This window comes from Oncorhynchus gorbuscha, linkage group LG12 (genome assembly GCF_021184085.1).
Source record: "Oncorhynchus gorbuscha isolate QuinsamMale2020 ecotype Even-year linkage group LG12, OgorEven_v1.0, whole genome shotgun sequence".
NCBI classification, from domain to species: domain Eukaryota; kingdom Metazoa; phylum Chordata; class Actinopteri; order Salmoniformes; family Salmonidae; genus Oncorhynchus; species Oncorhynchus gorbuscha.
In genome coordinates this window covers 63,030,705-63,039,596 of record NC_060184.1, presented here as the reverse complement: position 1 = coordinate 63,039,596, position 8,892 = coordinate 63,030,705, and the positions used below count along the sequence as shown (strand labels likewise).

Sequence of the window (8,892 nt, the reverse complement as noted above, 5' to 3'; positions counted from 1 at the left end):
GTCAATTGCAATAAAGCTCGGTATGGTCAGATGGTTCCCCTGTACATGTTTTCTATCCTTTGTATATATGACAAAACCCTTCTGCACTATTATCATCAGTGACCGTTTTTTACCTTCTTTATCTGTCTCAGCACTGATGCATCCAATCATGTTCCTGTCTCTGTTCAATTTCCCAGGTTGTCAGGGAACCTCAGAGAGCCAGCTTTGTCCTGACACTTCTCTTTAAAATATAATCTGCCGACAATTTTTCCGAAGACACAAACCCAGGAGGAGAAATTAACAACAGGCTTGCTTGCTTGTTTTTTTAATTTAAATTTTGCTTTCATGTGTGCTTTGTCAATACCACATTCATTTTCTAATTTCATTGGAAGCAAAAGCATCAAGGCAGATACATTAAAGGTGTTGTTCTTCTCGGGATTGAAACAATGGCGTGTCTGTTTCCAATCAAACTCCTGGCAATGATGCGCTTCCTGAAACCAGATATCACAGTTGCAGCAAAGCAATTACCACAACACGCCTGGGCCCCTGTGGAGAGACACAGGGGGTCAACCAACCTGAAAACAACCACAGCATAGGACCAGGCAGCAACACACATACAAGTGCCATACATATATTGGAACTAGAGAGTAAGGTTAAAGCATGCAGCAACTGGGTAGATTCCTAAAGCATCTCTAATCGCACTCTACATAATGTGTGTGTCTGTGTGTGCATGCGTTCGTGCATGCGAGAGAGAGAGAATGAAAGCAGAAAGACAGACATACAGACAGAGAGAGTGAGAGAGATAATGAAAGCAGAAAGACAGACATACAGACAGAGAGAGAGTGAGAATGAAAGCAGAAACACAGACATACAGACAGAGAGAGAATGAAAGCAGAAACACAGACATACAGACAGAGAGAGAGAATGAAAGCAGAAACAGACATACAGACAGAGAGAGAGTGAGAATGAAAGCAGAAACACAGACATACAGACAGAGAGAGAGAATGAAAGCAGAAACACAGACATACAGACAGAGAGAGAATGAAAGCAGAAACAGACATACAGGCAGAGAGAGAGTGAGAATGAAAGCAGAAACACAGACATACAGGCAGAGAGAGAGAGAGAATGAAAGCAGAAACACAGACATACAGGCAGAGAGAGAGAGAATGAAAGCAGAAACACAGACATACAGGCAGAAAGAGAGAGAATGAAAGCAGAAACACAGACATACAGGCAGAGAGAGAGAGAATGAAAGCAGAAACACAGACATACAGGCAGAGAGAGAGAGAATGAAAGCAGAAACACAGACATACAGGCAGAGAGAGAGAGAGAATGAAAGCAGAAACACAGACATACAGGCAGAGAGAGAGAGAATGAAAGCAGAAACACAGACATACAGGCAGAGAGAGAGAGAGAATGAAAGCAGAAACACAGACATACAGGCAGAGAGAGAGAGAGAATGAAAGCAGAAACACAGACATACAGGCAGAGAGAGAGAGAATGAAAGCAGAAACAGACATACAGGCAGAGAGAGAGAGAGAGAATGAAAGCAGAAACACAGACATACAGGCAGAGAGAGAGTGAGAATGAAAGCAGAAACAGACATACAGGCAGAGAGAGAGTGAGAATGAAAGCAGAAACACAGACATACAGGCAGAGAGAGAGAATGAAAGCAGAAACACAGACATACAGGCAGAGAGAGAGAGAATGAAAGCAGAAACACAGACATACAGGCAGAGTGAGAGAGAGAGAATGAAAGCAGAAACACAGACATACAGGCAGAGAGAGAGAGAATGAAAGCAGAAACACAGACATACAGGCAGAGAGAGAGAGAGAATGAAAGCAGAAACACAGACATACAGGCAGAGAGAGAGAGAATGAAAGCAGAAACAGACATACAGGCAGAGAGAGAGTGAGAATGAAAGCAGAAACACAGACATACAGGCAGAGAGAGAGAGAGAATGAAAGCAGAAACACAGACATACAGGCAGAGAGAGAGTGAGAATGAAAGCAGAAACAGACATACAGGCAGAGAGAGAGTGAGAATGAAAGCAGAAACACAGACATACAGACAGAGAGAGAGAGAGAGAATGAAAGCAGAAAGTCAGACATACAGACAGAGAGAGAGTGAGAATGAAAGCAGAAACACAGACATACAGACAGAGAGAGAGAGAATGAAAGCAGAAACACAGACATACAGACAGAGAGAGAGAGATAGAATGAAAGCAGAAACACAGACATACAGACACAGAGAGAGAGAGAATGAAAGCAGAAACACAGACATACAGACAGAGAGAGAGAATGAAAGCAGAAACAGACATACAGACAGAGAGAGAGAATGAAAGCAGAAACAGACATACAGACAGAAAGAGAGAATGAAAGCAGAAACACAGACATACATGCAGAGAGAAAGAGAATGATGAGGGGTAGGCATTGCACCTGCTTCTTTGCCCTTCCACTCTCCCTTTTGGGTGGTGGTGTAATCCAATTTTCTTTTGTATACAGTTTTTGTCGTTGTTTTTTCTAACCCACTGCCCTGAAGTCGTCGCAACGCCGTCAAGTTCGCCCCCCCCCCCATCCCTACCCTGTCCGTTGGTCTGCCCTCTACAGAGCTTGCATGCACCAGGTTGTGCCTTTTTCCCAGTCTGCCCTGTTACGGAGACTTGCGCACGCCAGGTTTGGCTTGATATGCGGTCAGCGGTCGAGTGTGTGTAGCTAGCTACCTAGTTTAAATATCAACAGTGTTACTATTGCCACAGCAGCATAACATTTGATTAACAAAGAATGGTGGACCATTCTTTGATAAACAAAGGATAGTGTTATGTGTGAAAAACCCAGTTGCAGTTCTTGACACAAACCGGTGCACCTGGCACCTACTACCATACCCCGTTCAAAGGAACTTAAATATTTTGTCTTGCCCATTCACCCTCTGAATGGCACACATACACAATCCATGTCTCAATTGTATCAAGGAATATAAATATTTCTTTAACCTGTCTCCTCCCCTTCATCTACACTGATTGAAGTGGATATAACAAGTGACATCAATAAGAGATCATAGCTTTCACCTGGATTCACGTGGTCAGTCCATGTCATGGAAAGAGCAGGTGTTCTTAATGTTTTGTACACCCAGTGTATATCACGTGTTAGAAGATTATAAATATAATATTATGAAGTTATATTCAGTTATTATTCAAGAGCATTGAAGATACAGTAAATCACATTCCGTAAAAACAATAATCAAGATAGCTAACTACATCAATCATCAACATAAATGATTAGCTGATAGCCCACCCTCTTTTCCCAATATCAATCATGTCTTTAGAAGGCACTGTAACTAGTTTGTTTATATGTTGTGATGAGTGATTGTGTTGTTGCAGAAATCAATAGGCCGATGCAAAAGATACAACTTTTTTCTATTTTATTCGTTACAGAGGCAGTGAGCGTGTGACGAATTTCAAGAGATGAATGATGAGTTTTGGGGTTTGGTGGGATCTGAAAGGGCTGTACACGGCCCTGTGGGGGGGCCTCTAGATAATGAGGACCGCATTAGGTAGGCCGAGCCAATTAAGATGTTGAACAGGGCAGAAATGCCAGAGCTTATAAGAAATACCAGATTAGCATTAACACACTCTCCCTTTCACAGAAGCATCACTATGGAGGTTGAACTGAGAGCCAGTGATTTTTATATTGCCTATGAGGCAAATGCATACATCAAGATGAATGCAGTGTGAAAAACGCTTATTGATTTCGGGTCACATTTCGAGGTACCCTTGCTCTTGTAGGAAGCATCAGACCATCCCTTGGAGGAGTTAGGAGAGAAGAAGAAGAAAAAGAAGACGTATTGTCTACCACCGCAGTTTTTTTTTACCACGGACTTCTGATAATGTTGCAAGATTCAAATGCAAAATAAGCATGGTTGGGGGTTTGGGTGGTGGTGGGATTTGTGTGGTGGTTATCTTTGACAGGCCCAGGAATACGATTGGGGAGTGATAAATGCTACATACAGACTTGAAATCATTGGCCACTCTAACAAATGGATCACCAGTCACTTTATTAATGCCACTTTAATAATAATGTTTACATATCTTGCATTACTCATCCCATGTGTATATACTGTATTTTATACCATCTATTGAATCTTGCCTTTGCCGCTCAGTCATTGCTCATTCGTATACTGTATTTTAGAATACATATTCTTATTCCCACCCTTTACTTAGATTTGTGCATAATAGGTAATTGTTGTGGAATTCTTAGATATTGTTGCACTGTTTGTCACGCCCTGACTTTAGAGATCCTGTATTCTCTATTTTGGGTTAGGTCGGGGTGCGACATGGGTGGGCATTCTAGTTTCTTTATTTATAGGTTGGCCTGGTATGGTTCCCAATCAGAGGCAGCTGTCTATCGTTGTCTCTGATTGGGGATCATACTTAGGCAGCGTTTTCCTACCAGTTGGTTGTGGGATCTTGTTTGTGTATAGTTGCCTTGAGCACTGTATAGCTGCACGTTCGTTTTGTTCTTTATTGTTTTATGCCAGTTCACGTAATAAATATGATGAACCCAAACCACGATGCATTTTGGTCCGATTCTTACAACAACGTGCGTGACACTGTTGGAACTAGAAGCACAAGCGTTTTGCTACCCTCGCATTAACATCTGCTAACAATGTGTATGTGACCAATACAATTTGATTAGATTTTCATTTGATTTGAAAAAGACAGACAGTGTATTGACAAGGACAACCTGGATGTGTCCCCATCCAGTATTCCGCCAAAGTCGGTCCCTCTCCTTGTTCGGGCGACGTTTGGTGGTCGACTTCACCGGCTTTCTAGCTTCTGCTGATCCACTTTTAATTTTCAATTTGTTTTGTCTTTGTTTCTCACACCTGTTGTCAATCCCACAATCACTCGTTCATTATTTAACCCTCTGTCCCCACATGGTTTTTGTGAGTGATTGTTTATTGTAATTTTCAGTCTGTCTGTGTGTGCTCAAGATGTTACATTGTATATTTGTCTTTTTTGAGTAACGCATGTTTTTTTAAACTCGTATCTGCTGTCCTGCACCTGACTCTCTCGCCTGCTGCCTACCTGCCTCCAAAGGCACCTACCAATTAGTAGGCAGCACTTTTTCAGCAGGTAACTGCCATCCACCTGTGGTGGAAAAATTACCCAATTGTCATAGTTGAGTAAAAGTAAAGATACCTTAATAGAAAAGGACTCAAGTAAAAGTGAAAGTCACCCTGTAAAATACTACTTGAGTAAAGGTCTAAAAGTATTTGGTTTTAAATACACTTAAGTATCAAAAGTAAATCTATTGCAAAAACATACTTAAATATCAAAAGTTAAAGTTAATTGCTTATATTAATAAAATCAGATGGCACAATTTTCTTGTGCCACTACAACACGCAAACATTATTTACTGTACAAATGAAGCATATGTTTAGTGATTCCACCAGATCAGAGGCAGTAGGGATGGCCATTGATGTTCTCTTGATAAGAGCGGGAATTGAACCATTTTCCTATCCTACTATGCATTCAAAATGGGGGTCAGGGAAAATGTATGGAGTAAAAAGCACTGTACATTATTTTCTTTAGGAATGTAGTGAAGTAAAAGTAAAGTTGTCAAAAATATATATAGTAAAGTACAGAAACCCCCAAAAACAACGTAAGTAGTACTTTATCATATTTTTACTGAAGTACTCTACACCACTGCACATGACAACGCATTCAGATTCCACTGAACGCGAGGCGTTTGTTTACATTGTAGCCACTGTAGCAGCGTGAGCAACTAGTGCTAGTGAAATGGAAATATCTGACACGAATAACAAGTAAACAAGTAACATAATCTCCTCTGTACCTGTTAATGAATGAAGTTGACACAGACCAGAATAACTATCCTACTCTATAGGGTCCCCCTCTTGCATATTGTTTGGTCTGCTGCTCCATCGTTGTGAACTGGAAACTTGTATGCCTGATACAGGACACCATTTTTCTTTGAGATCGGTAAATAAGCTATTTTTCATGACTGTTTAAGAATGAATAATAGCCAGAATTGTGATGTTTCTCTGTGAAGCTAGTATTGCATTTGAGCTGCTAATGTTTTATCTAATGAGTAAGACTACATTGCGATGAATTCAAACAACTATCACACCCGTGTATATTACTAAATGACACATATAGTCAGGGTAAAATGGTATTCAAAGGTGATATGATGCAAACTGACTAGATTCGAAGGCATTGGCTACTTCATCCTAATGTAGCTAAGATAAATACATTGGATACAAAACAAATACTGGCATTTGATATAATATATATATAATATAATATATATATAATATAATATATAATATATAATATAATTTAATTATAGAAATGTATATCAAACAGGAATATATATTCAATTAAATGAATACAACATTGTAATATTATCGATGCCTTTTTCTCAGGGGATTAGACAGATGAACTGCATCACCAGATGCCCAAGCCACAAAACCCAAAACGTGTGGAGACATCAACACTTGTCATTTAAATAAATCTTAACATTTGTACTGGTTTTCCTGTATCTGTGCATGAGTCTTTAAAACACAGTCCATTGTACAAAATAACAAATTACAAACGTGAGGGGCATCTCAAAGAGATTATCCTCCACCATTCATAAACTTGTTCAGTAAGAGTGAAAATGTGAGTTTACAGTTTTTTTCCCCAGTCCTTTACTAACACCTCATTCAACTAATTGTGGTATAAATTGAAGACTTGGGCACAGTGCAATCCCCTGGGACAGAAAATCAAGTGTGTGTTTTAGAATGAGCTTCATTAATTGCAATGTCCCGACAAATCTGCATGATAAACAATAACATAGGTGAATCTATTTCTATATTACATTGTGATGTTGCACACTCCTTCATATAAAATCTGTGTATATGGTGATTGTCCTGGTGACTGGGAGGTTCCAAACAAGTTCTTTACATCTGCAGGGTGTCAGGGTGGGATGTCCTTCAACCTGGAATAAGCAGATGGTTCATGTCGCTGTAGCCACAACTACGTTTATTAATGTGCATTCGTTTTGTTTTTGGCTTGGTCAGTTGTTTACAGTAAGACTAGAATAAGTCTCTCTTTTTGATTACTAACACCAAACCCAATCGTGCAACACAATATGGGAAGTTTGCTAACATTAAGTAAACATACACTGCATTAAGCTAGCTATCTAGATGTTTGAACGGCTGCTAGTTTTTAAGTAAGCTGCCATTTTTGTCCTCATGCTAGCTAGCAGTAGCAGCAGCAGCCATTATAGAATGGCACGTTGTGTTTAACAACAAAGGAGCTGACTGGCTGACACTGCCCTTCCAAAATGGCTGCTGTGGCTTCTGCTACCTAAGCGTGAGGACGAAAAGGACAGTTCTCCGGAAAAACTAGCAGTCTTTCAATCAATACATTACAAATCAGAAACTTTCTGTCCAAAAATGATGCAGAAAAATTAATCCATGCTTTTGTCACTTCTAGGTTAGACTACTGCAATGCTCTATTTTCCGGCTACCCGGATAAAGCACTAAATAAACTTCAGTTAGTGCTAAATACGGCTGCTAGAATCCTGACTAGAACCCAAAAATTTGATCATATTACTCCAGTGCTAGCCTCTCTACACTGGCTTCCTGTCAAAGCAAGGGCTGATTTCAAGGTTTTACTGCTAACCTACAAAGCATTACATGGGCTTGCTCCTACCTACCTCTCTGATTTGGTCCTGCCGTACATACCTATACGTACGCTACGGTCACAAGACGCAGGCCTCCTAATTGTCCCTAGAATTTCTAAGCAAACAGCTGGAGGCAGGGCTTTCTCCTATAGAGCTCCATTTTTATGGAACGGTCTGCCTACCCATGTCAGAGACACAAACTCGGTCTCAACCTTTAAGTCTTTACTGAAGACTCATCTCTTCAGTGGGTCATATGATTGAGTGTAGTCTGGCCCAGGAGTGGGAAGGTGAACGGAAAGGCTCTGGAGCAACGAACCGCCCTTGCTGTCTCTGCCTGGCCGGTTCCCCTTTTTCCACTGGGATTCTCTGCCTCTAACCCTGTTACGGGGGGCTGAGTCACTGGCTTGCTGGGGCTCTCTCGTGCCGTCCCTGGGGGGGGGATGCGTCACCTGGGGGGGTTGATTCACTGTTGTGGTCGGCCTGTCTGGGTTCCCCCCCCCCCCTTGGGTTGTACCGTGTCGGAGATCTTTGTGGGCTATACTCGGCCTTGTCTCAGGATGGTAAGTTGGTGGTTGAAGATTTCCCTCTAGTGGTGTGGGGGCTGTGCTTTGGCAAAGTGGGTGGGGTTATATCCTTCCTGTTTGGCCCTGTCCGGGGGGTGTCCTCGGATGGGGCCACAGTGTCTCCTGACCCCTCCTGTCTCAGCCTCCAGTATTTATGCTGCAGTAGTTTATGTGTCGGGGGGCTAGGGTCAGTTTGTTTATCTGGAGTACTTCTCCTGTCCTATTCGGTGTCCTGTGTAAATCTAAGTGTGCGTTCTCTAATTCTCTCCTTCTCTCTTTCTTTCTCTCTCTCGGAGGACCTGAGCCCTAGAACCATGCCCCAGGACTACCTGACATGATGACTCCTTGCTGTCCCCAGTCCACCTGGCCATGCTGCTGCTCCAGTTTCAACTGGCCTGGGCCCTAGGACCATGTCCCAGGACTACCTGACATGAGGACTCCTTGCTGTCCCCAGTCCACCTGGCCATGCTCCTGCTCCAGTTTCAACTGTTCTGCCTTACTATTATTCAACCATGCTGGTCATTTATGAACATTTGAACATCTTGGCCACGTTCTGTTATAATCTCCACCCGGCACAGCCAGAAGAGGACTGGCCACCCCACATATGCTCTCTCTAATTCTCTCTTTCTTTCTCTCTCTCGGAGGACCTGAGCCCTAGGAC

At 41.9% G+C, this 8,892-nt stretch overlaps 1 long non-coding RNA gene across 1 annotated transcript; it reads left to right on the top strand.

Moving 5' to 3' along the window:
* The first annotated feature begins 5,507 nt into the window (after nucleotides 1–5,507).
* LOC123990217 lies at nucleotides 5,508–7,525 on the top strand. Its single transcript, XR_006830614.1, has 3 exons — nucleotides 5,508–5,643; nucleotides 5,887–5,981; nucleotides 6,425–7,525. It is a non-coding gene; the product is annotated as an uncharacterized LOC123990217 (long non-coding RNA).
* Nucleotides 7,526–8,892: the final 1,367 nt, after the last annotated feature.